Raw genomic sequence first — 15,498 nt, 5'->3', positions numbered from 1 at the left:
TGGCACTACATTTGGATGCTAGCAATTGTACTTGGGCTCGGCTTGAGAAACGGTAGGCAGTTCGATTGGTAGGCTATGCTTGGAAGAAACTTACTATGGTGTTTGGTTATGTGCGAAACGAGGAATGTGATAACCTCTTCCCCAAATGGTGTGGTTACTACCCCTTTTGAGCATCAACATAGCAAACATTGTTCAACACATAGCAACCATTGTTCAACACGGAGTAGCAGACATTGTTCAACACATAGCAACCATTATTCAACACGGATTTAAACATAGTAGCAGACATAAAGCAAGCACATTCTTCGCTCGTCGATCATGGCAAGGGTTGAATGATGTTACGAGCACCTATAGACCTTGAAGATGTCGCCCCTAAGAATCTTGAAGGTCATGAAGTTGTCGATCTTTACCTGATGAGCAATGGAAAATCAGGAGCAACCTTGATCGAGGCAGGCAGTGCCTTTGATGTCCCTCAACTTCACCATCCAGGAGCAACCGGTGTTCGTCTTGAGGATGACCGTCCAGGGGACGGTGCTAAGGTTAAGGACGGAAGCCTGTTGAAATTGGGAGCATTTCCATCCCTGGAGACAACACCACTTTAGTAAAGTGGGTTGGCCCATCGTCGTCATGGAAATGCCCAACCTTGACCGGCCTCCCCCTAGGATTCTTGCCATCGCTGCCTTCTCTAGCTTCCTTGGAACAACCCTCGCCAAAGAGCTTGACCGGTCCACCCATCATCATCTTCGAGCACTGCAAAAACAAGAAGCATTTTGAATGAGCACAAATAGAAGTGTGTGATGATAAAAAGAGCAAGGATGCAGGTTGAGCCTCACATGACAGTATGATTTAACAGGACAAAGAAGGCCTCATATCAATGAACACCCAAGGCAAAGGAACTGTCTGTAAACTAAGTCTAGTGTACAAGCAATCTTGTTGCACATAGGACTAGGTTTATGGACAGCACCTTGCCTTGCATTGTGCCACATACCAAATCATTGGCTATTAGAGAAGCATGATGCAAGCAAAACTATAAGGCCTCAAATCATTGAACACCACAATTGGTGTTATTCAACAGAGTAGAAGGCGCGAATAGGAGTGCTTGTGCTTTTCTACAAGGTTGGACATCAAATGTGGTGTCATTTGGTTGACACTTCAAATCACTGGACAAAAACATGGCATGCCTCATTGGGTTCACACATCATATATATGCCAAAGCAGTGAAGTTAAATCGGAACAAGTTCACATATCAAACAACGGATCATACTAGTTGGGATCATACAACAGATTACACAGAAAGAAGGTTCACAATGCAAACAAAGGCTAATTATCTACATTACATGCCAGCTTATCTTTCATCATTCGTCACAAATAGCCCTAATCCTATTCAGTTTTTCCTTGTTTACATAACCTAGTTTTAGGAGATCATATACGACATACTCTAACTTTTTCTTATGTTCGTTAAGTGTCTCCTTTTCTCCCCTCAATGCTTCTCTTTCTCCCTCCCACTCCTCCTTCCTAGACCTCAAGATTTGTGCTTCCGTTCTCTGCACATTCTTCAACAAAGCTACCCGATTCTTCAAATCATCCAGTTCATCTTGGGCTCGATTCTGAACAAACTAGGGTTTATTACTAGCATATAATCATCGCCGGGAACTGATGCGTGTAGCTGACACGTCCGTTGGGAACCCCAAGAGGAAGGTGTGATGCGCACAGCGGCAAGTTTCCCTCAGTTAGAAACCAAGGTTTAATCGAACCAGTAGGAGTCAAGAAGCACGTTGAAGGTTGATGGCGGCGGGATGTAGTGCGGCGCAACACCGGAGATTCCGGCGCCAACGTGGAACCTGCACAACACAACCAAAGTACTTTGCCCCAACGAAACGAGTGAGGTTGTCAATCTCACCGGCTTGCTGTAACAAAGGATTAACCGTATTGTGTGGAAGATGATTGTTTGCAAGAAAACAGTAAAGAACAAGTGTTGCAGCAGATTTGTATTTCAGCATAAAAGAATGGACCGGGGTCCACAGTTCACTAGAGGTGTCTCTCCCATAAGATAAAAGCATGTTGGCTGAACAAATTACAGTCGGGCAATTGACAAATAGAGAGGGCATAACAATGCACATACATGTCATGATAAATATAGTGAGATTTAATTGGGCATTACGACAAAGTACATAGACCGCCATCCAGACATGCATCTATGCCTAAAAAGTCCACCTTCAGGTTATCATCCGAACCCCTTCCAGTATTAAGTTGCAAAACAACGAGACAATTGCATTAAGTATGGTGCGTAATGTAATCAACAACTACATCCTTAGACATAGCATCAATGTTTTATCCCTAGTGGCAACAAGCACATCCACAACCTTAGAACTTTCTCGTCACCGTCCCGGATTCAATGGAGGCATGAACCCACTATCGAGCATAAATACTCCCTCTTGGAGTTAAGAGCAAAAACTTGGCCGAGCCTCTACTAATAACGGAGAGCATGCAAGATCATAAACAACACATAGGTAATAACTTGATAATTAACATAACATAGTATTCTCTATCCATCGGATCCCGACAAACACAACATATAGCATTACGGATAGATGATCTTGATCATGTTAGGCAGCTCACAAGATCCAACAATGAAGCACAATGAGGAGAAGACAACCATCTAGCTACCGCTATGGACCCATAGTCCAGGGGTGAACTACTCACTCATCACTCCGGAGGCGACCATGGCGGTGAAGAGTCCTCCGGGAGATGAATCCCCTCTCCGGCAGGGTGCCGGAGGAGATCTCCGAGAATCCCCCGAGATGGGATTGGCGGCGGCGGCGTCTGCGGAAGGTTTTCCGTATCGCGGCTCTCGGTACCGGGGGTTTCGCGACGGAGGCTTTAAGTAGGCGGAAGGGCAACGCGGGGGCCACACGAGGGCCCCACACCATAGGTCGGCACGGCCGGGGCACTGGGCCGCGCCGCCCTAGTGTGGCGGCGCCTCGTGGCCCCACTTCGACTCCTCTTCGGTCTTCCGGAAGCTTCGTGGCAAAATAGGACCCCGGGCGTTGATTTCGTCCAATTCCGAGAATATTTCGTTACTAGGATTTCGAAACCAAAAACAGCGAGAAAACAGCAATCGGCTCTTCGGCATCTTGTTAATAGGTTAGTTCCGGAAAATGCACGAATATGACATAAAGTGTGCATAAAACATGTAGATATCATCAATAATGTGGCATGGAACATAAGAAATTATCGATACGTCGGAGACGTATCAGCATCCCCAAGCTTAGTTACGCTCGTCCCGAGCAGGTAAAACGATAACAAAGATAATTTCTGAAGTGACATGCCATCATAACCTTGATCATACTATTTGTAAACATATGTAATGAATGCAGCGATCAAAACAATGGTAATGACATGAGTAAACAAGTGAATCATAAAGCAAAGACTTTTCATGAATAGTACTTCAAGACAAGCATCAATAAGTCTTGCATAAGAGTTAACTCATAAAGCAATAAATCAAAGTAAAGGTATTGAAGCAACACAAAGGAAGATTAAGTTTCAGCGGTTGCTTTCAACTTGTAACATGTATATCTCATGAATAATTGTCAACATAGAGTAATATAACAAGTGCAATATGCAAGTATGTAGGAATCAATGCACAGTTCGCACAAGTGTTTGCTTCTTAAGGTGGAGAAATAGGTGAACTGACTCAACATAAAAGTAAAAAGAATGGTCCTTCAACGAGGAAAGCATCGATTGCTATATTTGTGCTAGAGCTTTTATTTTGAAAACATGAAACAATTTTGTCAACGGTAGTAATAAAGCATATGAGTTATGTAAATCATATCTTACAAGTTGCAAGCCTCATGCATAGTATACTAATAGTGCCCGCACCTTGTCCTAATTAGCTTGGACTACCGGATCATCGCAATACACATGTTTTAACCAAGTGTCACAATGGGGTACCTCCATGCCGCCTGTACAAAGGTCTAAGGATAAAGCTCGCATTTTGGATTTCTCGCTTTTGATTATTCTCAACTTAGACATCCATACCGGGACAACATGGACAACGAGATAATGGACTCCTCTTTAATGCATAAGCATGTGGCAACAATTATTATTCTCATATGAGATTGAGGATATATGTCCAAAACTGAAACTTCCACCATGAATCATGGCTTTAGTTAGCGGCCCAATGTTCTTCTCTAACAATATGCATGCTCCAACCATTAAGGTGGTAGATCTCTCTTACTTCGGACAAGACGGACATGCATAGCAACTCACATGATATTCAACAAAGAATAGTTGATGGCGTCCCCGAAGCATGGTTATCGCACAACAAGCAACTTAATAAGAGATAAAGTGCATAAGTACATATTCAATACCACAATAGTTTTTAAGCTATTTGTCCCATGAGCTATATATTGCAAAGGTGAATGATGGAATTTTAAAGGTAGCACTCAAGCAATTTACTTTGGAATGGCGGAGAAATACCATGTAGTAGGTAGGTATGGTGGACACAAATGGCATAGTGGTTGGCTCAAGGATTTTGGATGCATGAGAAGTATTCCCTCTCGATACAAGATTTAGGCTAGCAAGGTTATTTGAAACAAACACAAGGATGAACGGTGCAGCAAAACTCACATAAAAGACATATTGTAAACATTATAAGACTCTACACCGTCTTCCTTGTTGTTCAAAACTCAATACTATAAATTATCTAGACTTTAGAGAAACCAAATATGCAAACCAAATTAGCAAGCTCTATGTGTTTCTTCATTAATGGGTGCAAAGTATATGATGCAAGAGCTTAAACATGAGCACAACAATTGCCAAGTATCAAATTATCCAAGACATTTTAGAATTACTACATGTAGCATTTCCCAATTCCAACCATATAACAATTTAACGAAGAAGAAACTTCGCCATGAATACTATGAGTAAAGCCCAAGGACATACTTGTCCATATGCTACAGCGGAGCGTGTCTCTCTCCCATACAGTGAATGCTAGGATCCATTTTATTGGAACAAAACAAAAAACAAAAACAAACCGACGCTCCAAGCAAAGCACATAAGATGTGGCGGAATAAAAATATAGTTTCAGGGGAGGAACCTGATAATGTTGTCGATGAAGAAGGGGATGCCTTAGGCATCCCCAAGCTTAGACGCTTGAGTCTTCTTAGAATATGCAGGGGTGAACCACCGGGGCATCCCCAAGCTTAGAGCTTTCACTCTCCTTGATCATATCGTATCATACTCCTCTCTTGATCCTTGAAAACTTCCTCCACACCAAACTCGAAACAACTCATTAGAGGGTTAGTGGACAATAAAAATTAACATGTTCAGAGGTGACACAATCATTCTTAACACTTCTGGACATTGCATAAAGCTACTGGACATTAATGGATCAAAGAAATTCATCCAACATAGCAAAAGAGGCAATGCGAAATAAAAGGCAGAATCTGTCAAAACAGAAGAGTCCGTAAAGATGGATTTTATTTTGGCACCAGACTTGCTCAAATGAAAATGCCCAAATTGAATGAAAGTTGCGTACATATCTGAGGATCACTCACGTAAATTGGCATAATTTTCTGAGTTACCTACAGAGAATTAGACCCAGATTCGTGACAGCAAAGAAATCTGTTTCTGCGCAGTAATCCAAATCTAGTATTTACTTTACTATCAAAGACTTTACTTGGCACAACAGAACATAAAACTAAGATAAGGAGAGGTTGCTACAGTAGTAAACAACTTCCAAGACTCAAATATAAAACAAAGTACTGTAGTAAAAACATGGGTTGTCTCTTTAACGCCTTTCAGCTAGGCGCAGAAAGTGTATATCAAGTGTTATCGAGAGATGAAGCATTGATATCATAAGCTCCCCCATCTGTAGTGGTACTAAGGGCTTTGTCAATTTTAGGCCTATAATAATATTTCTTTGGTTTAGGCACTTTAGAGACATACATAAACTTTTGCTCCTTTCCCACATAAGCTTTCTCTCTAAACTCGTAAAGATGAAAAGGTTGAACCCAAGGTTCCCATAGCTTTTTCAAGTTCCCCAATCCTATTAATTTGATTATCATGGTCAACACAAGTTCCTAGGACACTAATTCTTTCATCAATTCCTCCTAAGGATTTATCAAGTTCATCAGTTTTATCAAGTAACATTTCCAACTTAGTTTCAACACTCGGAAATTTTTTCTCTATGGTTTCCAATTTTTTCATAACATCCTCAAGGGGGTTTCAATTTTAGTTTCATTAACAGGTGGTGTTCCAAATAAACTCTCAATAATGCAACTAGCTTCTAAAGCGGGAGCGCCTAGGAAGTTACCTCCCGCGAGACAATCAAGAACATATCTATTCCAGCTAGAGATACCAACATAAAAATTCCTGAGTAGGATAGTGGTGGAGTGTTTCTTAGTGCACCTATTATGGGCATCACTAATTCTATACCAAGTATCTTTTAAACATTCTCCCCCTTGTTGCTTAAACGAACGAACTTCAACTTCAGGATTACTCATTTTAGCAGTAGTAAATAAAACAAACTAGATAAAGTAAATGCAAGTAACTAAATTTTTTTTTTTGTGTTTTTGATGTAGCAAACAAGATAGTAAATAAAGTAAAGCTAGCAACTAATTTTTTGTGTTTTGATATAATGCAGAAAACAAAGTAGTAAATAAAATAAAGCAAGACAAAAACAAAGTAAAGAGATTGGGAAGTGGAGACTCCCCTTGCAGCGTGTCTTGATCTCCCCGGCAACGGCGCCAGAAATTTGCTTGATGCGTGTAGGCGACACGTCCGTTGGGAACCCCAAGAGGAAGGTGTGATGCGCACAGCGGCAAGTTTCCCTCGTTAGAAACCAAGGTTTAATCGAACCGAGTAGGAGTCAAGAAGCACGTTGAAGGTTGATGGCGGCGGGATGTAGTGCGGCGCAACACCAGAGATTTCGGCGCCAACGTGGAACCTGCACAACACAACCAAAGTACTTTGCCCCAACGAAAGAGTGAGGTTATCAATCTCACCGGCTTGCTGTAACAAAGGATTAACCGTATTGTGTGGAAGATGATTGTTTGCAAGAAACAGTAAAGAACAAGTGTTGCAGCAGATTTGTATTTCAGTATAAAAGAATGGACCGGGGTCCACAGTTCACTAGAGGTGTCTCTCCCATAAGATAAAAGCATGTTGGGTGAACAAATTACGGTCGGGCAATTGACAAATAGAGAGGGCATAACAATGCACATACATGTCATGATAAATATAGTGAGATTTAATTGGGCATTACGACAAAGTACATAGACCGCCATCCAGCATGCATCTATGCCTAAAAAGTCCACCTTCAGGTTATCATCCGAACCCCTTCCCGTATTAAGTTGCAAAACAACATACAATTGCATTAAGTATGGTGCGTAATGTAATCAACAACTACATCCTTATACATAGCATCAATGTTTTATCCCTAGTGGCAACAGCACATCCACAACCTTAGAACTTTCTGTCACTGTCCCAGATTCAATGGAGGCATGAACCCACTATCGAGCATAAATACTCCCTCTTGGAGTTAAGAGCAAAAACTTGGCCGAGCCTCTACTAATAACGGAGAGCATGCAAGATCATAAACAACACATAGGTAATAACTTGATAATTAACATAACATAGTATTCTCTATCCATCGGATCCCGACAAACACAACATATAGCATTACGGATAGATGATCTTGATCATGTTAGGCAGCTCACAAGATCCAACAATGAAGCACAATGAGGAGAAGACAACCATCTAGCTACTGCTATGGACCCATAGTCCAGGGGTGAACTACTCACTCATCACTCCGGAGGCGACCATGGCGGTGAAGAGTCCTCCGGGAGATGAATCCCCTCTCCGGCGGGAGTGCCGGAGGAGATCTCCGTAATCCCCCGAGATGGGATTGGCGGCGGCGGCGTCTGCGGAAGGTTTTCCGTATCGTGGCTCTCGGTACTGGGGGTTTCGCGACGGAGGCTTTAAGTAGGCGTAAGGGCAACGCGGGGGGCCACACGAGGGCCCCACACCATAGGTCGGCGCGGCCAGGGCCTGGGCCGCGCCGCCCTAGTGTGGCCGCGCCTCGTGGCCCCACTTCGACTCCTCTTCGGTCTTCTGGAAGCTTCGTGGCAAAATAGGACCCTGGGCGTTGATTTCGTCCAATTCCAGAATATTTCGTTACTAGGATTTCTGAAACCAAAAACAGCAGAAAACAGAATCGGCTCTTCGGCATCTTGTTAATAGGTTAGTTCCAGAAAATGCACGAATATGACATAAAGTGTGCATAAAACATGTAGATATCATCAATAATGTGGCATGGAACATAAGAAATTATCGATACGTCGGAGACGTATCAGGAACATGTATAGTAAGGCCTCATAATACATAGCACGAGCAAGTGGATGCAATGTTCGATCAGAACCTATTGCATGATCTAACAATGGATTTCGATCACGGCACTAGGTTCTGAAAAAAAACATCTCTCCAGTTGCTTAGCACTAGTGTCTAATCATCGGCATGAATAGTAAATCCCAATCTGACTACCAATGAACGTAAAAACCAAATCTGGCCAAATGAACATACATGCATGATCATTGATGCGAAAACCAACTACACGAACACCAATCTACCTACTGGAAGCCACTACCCATGCTAGAAAAGGAAGAACTACCCAATATAACCGCTAAGTACACAAATCTAGAATGAATGTGCAAAATAATCGTACATTGAACATCGCAGAACCCCGGGAAATTATATTCAAGCACAAAAACTGGTTGAAAATTACGAAAGCGCTTTGAATTTGAATAACACCACACTCCTTATTTTTCATAAAATGGGTGGTTTGGTTGTTGATCCATTAATCAAATAAATTAGGTCGGCACATCTATGAACATTGAAGCCTAAAAGATTGGATTCGGTTCTTACCGCCATGGATGTCCTTGCCGAGCAGAGCTTGAACCAGAGAAGATTGGGTCTATGCACGCGAGCTTGAACCGAGGAAGAGGGCATCCCCGAATGCCGGATCTTCAAACCTTCTTGCGGCGGTCTTCGATATACCAGCGGCAATACATCCACCTTTGGCGAGAGGAGAGAGAAGGGAGATGGGAGGGCGAGTGAGAACAGGCGAGAGTGAGAGGGGAGGGGGAGGTGAGGGGATTTATGGCGCGCTTTCTCGAGGCATCGCAGCGTCTCCCACTGTTCCTGACGCATGCAACATTCCCCCCTCGCGCTCGCAAGAGCCTGGCCGCAGAGAAACGGCCGAACCGAGCGTTCTTCTCACTAGTAACGACCTGCTACTTAGAGCCGGTTTCGGTCTATAGGCCACAAATAGTTTTGTTGCAACTAAAAATATGGAAATATTCTTCCTATTAGTGTTTGAGCCATTACTTTGGGCCCCAAAATGATCTGCCATGAATCTTTGATATGCCAGGAATGTGTAGGACACTATATTGTTGCTGGATCATTAAGGAATTTTTTTCTTCGGATTATATTGTAGCAATCATCCTATATTATTGTACCGCTAATGTCACCCCATAGAAAAGAAATGGGAGAAACTTTTGTGCTGAAGTTTTTTCATAGGGAATAGAGGAACACCACACCAAGAGATATCAAGAATGGTGAAGACCATGAGCTTGCGGATGCCCAAGGCACCCCACTGGACCTACTTAAAATCCCGGTTTGCAAACCTCTAAAATTTGTTTTTTGAGCAACATAGAATGATCGCATAAATTTAGTGCGTCTTTGTTAGTGTAATGCATAGTTTGGTTGAAAATAAATGAGACCACCATGATAGAAATTCTTTAATATTGAGAGATAATGAAAGAAACTATCCCATGAATGAGAGCCTTAATTAAATAAGTTGTATGCCATGAAGAGAAAAAGGAATGAAAGCAAAAAGCTGAAATTCAAAGTTATGCTTAGTGTTACTTGTTTCAAATACTTTGATGAATGATATTTTGCTAGTGCCTTATATAGTGTTACATTTTGCTCATATACATGAATGTTTAATACTAAGGAGCCTTGTTGATAATAAATGATTGGCACTATGGTCACTATGGCATGCTTCTAGATCTTTTTGCTAGCCAAAAAAATTCTCAAAACAAGCCAAGACTTGTCTCCAAACACCCACCATACCTACCTATGTGGCACTTGCTACTTAAATTACAATATGTGTTCTATGCCTCCAAGTACTTCAAAATATCTCTTTTGTGCAGTTTAAATCTAATGCGAAAGTAAGGAGTGGGGAGATACCATGATACGTCTCCGACGTATCGATAATTTCTTATGTTCTATGCCATATTATTGATGATACCTACATGTTTTATGCACACTTTATGTCATATTCGTGCATTTTCTGGAACTAACCTATTAACAAGATGCCGAAGTGCCGGTTCTCGTTTTCTGCTGTTTTTGGTTTCGTAAATCCTAGTAACGAAATATTCTCGGAATTGGACGAAACGAAGACCCAGTGGCCCTATTTTTCCACCGGAGCTTCCGGAAGACCGAAGAACACACGAAGTGGGGCCACGAGGTGGCCAAGCTATAGGGCGGCGCGGCCCAAGCCCTGGCCGCGCCGACCTATAGTGTGGGCCCCTCGTGACGCCCCTTGACCTGCCCTTCCGCCTACTTAAAGCCTCCGTCGCGAAACCCCTGATGCGAAAAAACGACGATACGGAAAACCTTACCGAGACGCCGTCGCCGCCGATCCCATCTCGGGGGATTCGGAGATCTCCTCCGGCACCTCGCCGGAGAGGGGATTCATCTCCCGGAGGACTCTACACCGCCATGGTCGCCTCCGGAGTGATGAGTTAGTAGTTCACCCCTGGACTATGGGTCCATAGCAGTAGCTAGATGGTTGTCTTCTCCTCATTGTGCTTCATTGTTGGATCTTGTGAGCTGCCTAACATGATCAAGATCATCTATCTCGTAATTCTATATGTTGTGTTTGTCGGGATCCGATGGATAGAGAATACCATGTCATGTTAATTATCAAGTTATTATACATGTGTTGTTTATGATCTTGCATGCTCTCCGTTTCTAGTAGAGGCTCGGCCAAGTTTTTACTTTTAACTCCAAGAGGGAGTATTTATGCTCGATAGTGGGTTCATGCCCGCATTGACACCTGGGGGATTGACGAAACCCCTAAGGTTGTGTTGTGCTCGTTGCCACTAGGGATAAAACATTGGCGCTATGTCCGAGGATGTAGTTGTTGATTACATTACGCACCATACTTAATGCAATTGTCTCGTTGTTAGCAACTTAATACTCGGAGGGGGTTCGGACGATAACCTCGAAGGTGGACTTTTTAGGCATAGATGCAGCTTGGATGGCGGTCTATGTACTTTGTCGTAATGCCCAATTAAATCTCACTATACTTATCATGTCATGTATGTGCATTGTTATGCCCTCTCTATTTGTCAATTGCCCGACCGTAATTTGTTCACCCAACATGCTTTTATCTTATGGGAGAGACACCTCTAGTGAACTGTGGACCCCGGTCCATTCTTTAATACCGAAATACAAATCTGCCGCAATACTTGTTTTTACTATTTTCTCTCGCAAACAATCATCTTCCACACAATACGGTTAATCCTTTGTTACAGCAAGCCGGTGAGATTGACAACCTCACTCGTTTCGTTGGGGCAAAGTACTTTGGTTGTGTTGTGCAGGTTCCACGTTGGCGCCGGACTCTCGGTGTTGCGCCGCACTACATCCCGCCGCCATCAACCTTCAACGTGCTTCTTGGCTCCTCCTGGTTCGATAAACCTTGGTTTCTTTCTGAGGAAAAACTTGCTGCTGTGCGCATCATACCTTCCTCTTGGGGTTGCCCAACGAACGTGTGAAATACACGCCATCATACCACTATGGAAATTTATGTGGTTGACATTTTATAAGTTGTTTGTTAGCTCAACCATGTTATTCTGGAGAAAGCTTTCATTTGATATCATGTTATTTTTGCTATGGATGCCCATCGGTGTGAAATGAAATGGAACACTATGGAGTTCTCACATAACGAGAGAGACGTCTGGGCCGCCAACTAAAGCCATGTTGAATCATGGTGGAAATTTGCAGCATGAACATCATGTGAAGCCTTTTAATAAAAAAGCTATGCAAATAGTAAATAAAATAAAGTGCCGAGGTGATTTATTTGTCTGTTGTCTTATCTTCTGAAGTTTGGATATGACCTGCCAACCATGAAAATAAGAATTCCAAAAGGGCATTTCCTACCAATGGGAAAGAGGTACCTCAGTTAACGCTCTTGAGGACATTATATGTTTACGATGGCAGGCTTAAGTGTCCTAACTATCTAGCATGAGGTGTGGGTACTCATGGTTAAGGTGCATGATAAATTCAACTTGTAGAATGTCAAACACATAAACCATAGAATCTCTAAAACATAGTAAAAAAGAGATACTTGTAACTCCGTACTTATGAGTACTATTGACATGAACTACATACCTCAAAATTTTATTTTATGCCCTCAGCTATCTTTTACTTTATTGGAGGTCTAGCACATGTGTTGCCTACTTACTTTCTGTTATCCAAGAGTCATAAGAATCAAAATAAGAGTATCCAAGAAAAATAAGAAAAGAACAAAAAGAGTCTTTCATAAATTCTATAGGTTCATCCAAGCATGCTTTATCGTCTATATACTTTTCATTTGTTTGAACCCAAGACCACTTATTGTTAAGAATGTTTTGTAGATTGTAAAATATATCACTTTATAGCTCACTTTTTTATTGTTATTTTTTAAGGATTGAACCTTGTGAACTTTGTTGATAATGAAAAGAAGAAAAGCAACAAAACATGTTAGTTTTATCACCTTTATGCTCGAGGACGAGTGTAGTTTAATCTTAGGGATGTTGATGCATGTAAAATGCGTGCATGAACTTTGTAGTTTGTTGAAACATATTCCCACATATTTGCAACATATATGATGTTATGTCCATGTTTTATATTATTTTTGGTGATTTAACAATGATCCCTTTATTTGGTTTATAACTCTGCAGGACAGGAAAACCCTGTTTTGTGTATTTTTGACTTTTAGGGACCTTAACGAAGTCAAATTGAGCTAGGACTTCGGGGATATCAATATTCCATCAAGAGAAGCATCTGGAGCACTTGGACCTCACGATATGGGCCAAGAGGGCCAAAAGAGGGCTGGTGGCGCGCCCAGGCAGGGAGGGTGCGCCACCACCTCTCTTTTCCTCCCCGCACCGTCCGATTCAATTGATTCTTTCACCCATGGACTTTTTTTGACCTAAAAACCCCTATATATAGGACTTCCCGAGGCTTACTCGAGGAGAGCGCGGTGGAAACAGAGAAACACCGAAACAGAGCGTAACCAACAAAGATTTGAGGGGGAAACTCCAATGGAGCCGCCGCCGAAGGGATCTCTACCTACTCCAACATCTCCACGATCATCACCATGATGAAGAGGGAGTACACGTCTAGAGTATGGGTTTGTGGCAGTAGCTTTATCTCTCTCTCTCTCTCTCTCTCTCTCTCTCTCTCTCTTGTTCTTCATAGATTGTAGTACCATATGACCTGCCCAACATGATTATGGTCATAAATGTAATTCATATGTGGTGGATCTTTATTCTATGATATTGATATATGAGATTGGAACCTATTATGTGTAAGATGTTGATCCCCACAAGTATAGGGGATAGCTAAAATCTTTGATGGGAAGTATTACCCAAATTTATAGTTCGACTCAAGGGGACACAAGAATACCAGTAAGACATTAGCAATTGAGATGTCACTCTCAACCACATCTGTATATCAATATACTCACAAAGAAAGTGGTGATTTTATAGCAGATGATTCAAAGCAGTAAAGACAAGTAGTATACATCAACAACAAATTTCCAGTTTTCACCGGAAGTACTATTATGTAACTTTCATTGGCAAAAAGCGTAGGCATGAGGTAGTAGCGGGGTGTTGCATGAATGATATTGATCATATAATGTAATCCAACAAACATAGCATTCATCTGTAATTCAGTTGTGTGTAGGTGCGTGATCCAAATATAGCTATGCATACTAACAAAGAGAATTGGCATAAAAACTTTTATCCTGCTTGCCCATTTTACCGGGGTCAACTGGGAACTACAAGAAATTAAGGTCTATCCTTTCGAATAGCCCGGAACAAAGCATTAAGTTTCATGAACACACAATATTCTCGAACTATCACATATTCCCCTTGTTTTCCCTATCTGTCGCCTTAGGGATTCACAAGGTCAACATAATAATAAGTAATACACCTTGAAAATAGATACCAACCTCATATACAATATAGGTTCAGTACTGAAATCATGTCACTCTGGCCCTAATAACAAGCACTAAACATAGAAAAGGTGTACCAACACTCATACATGAATATCCTCAAGACAAACACCTCAAATCTTGATACATATGGATGATTACATGATCAATCTCATCGAAATCCCATCCACATCTTAGGACTATAGAGAACTACTCACTCATGGTGATGGAGAGTGAGCCCATGGTTGTTGGTGATGATGTTGGTGGTGGTGATGATGAAGAAGCCCTCGAAATCCTTCTCTTCGGGGTGGAGAGCAGGATCAATCTGACCCCGAAATGAAGATCATGGTCTCGGCGGTGCTCTGTTTCACGGAACGCTTCATGTCTCTAGCAGCATAGGTTTTTAGGGTATATAAGGCATCATGCGAAGGGGGGAGGCGAAACGATGTTCGAGGGCCAAAAGTGTGATGGTGGCGCGCCTAGGCCAGGGGCATGCCACCTGTGCTCTTTTGGGCCATGTAGCCCCTCTCGTCTAGTCCAAAGCTCTAGGTCCCTTATTTTAGTGGAAAAATTCATGTGGTATTTTTCCCCAATTTTATTTCCTGCAAAAACAGACAGAAAGAAGACTTTTGCTAAAAACAACGTTAGATTCAACAGTTTTATCCAAGTATGGTGAGATTCCAGAGCAAATCTTTGAGCAAAGTGATTTGAAAAGTAGATACATTTGAGATGTATCAACTCCCCCAATCTTAGCTCGTTGTTTCTCCTGAAACAACTCAAACGTAGTGCAAAAGCTATAAAATACTTTGACAAGAACTTTGCTCTATGCATGCATAATTAATTTAAAATGGCAAGTATTTGATACATAGCTTCGTCAATGAATGGCAAAGTGTTACTAAATATCCACTATGTTGGTGTTCCTCTATCTATGCATGGTATAAAAGAGATAGTATATGGCAACACTACTTGGACGTGATTAATTGAAAGTAGCAACAAACAAAATTCTCACATCGCATTTGATTGAATCATGAGCAAGGTTTTTGAGAACTTTGATTCCTTCAATTGTTGACTAGTAATTTCATTATGCTTGCATTGCAAACCAAATAACGGGATGATGTCGTATCCTTCCAGTCCTTTAACATTTAAACACTCATAGAAGAATCATACATGAGTAAGTAGCTAGTATGTTTAGTTGACCAAAGGATAGAGTGGAAATGGGTTCTTAGTTTTCA

The sequence above is a fragment of the Lolium rigidum genome, chromosome 1, assembly GCF_022539505.1.
Source record: "Lolium rigidum isolate FL_2022 chromosome 1, APGP_CSIRO_Lrig_0.1, whole genome shotgun sequence".
Classification (NCBI taxonomy): Eukaryota; Viridiplantae; Streptophyta; class Magnoliopsida; order Poales; family Poaceae; genus Lolium; species Lolium rigidum.
The sequence above is the reverse complement of the archived record's forward strand: the minus strand, read 5'-3'. Positions refer to the sequence as shown.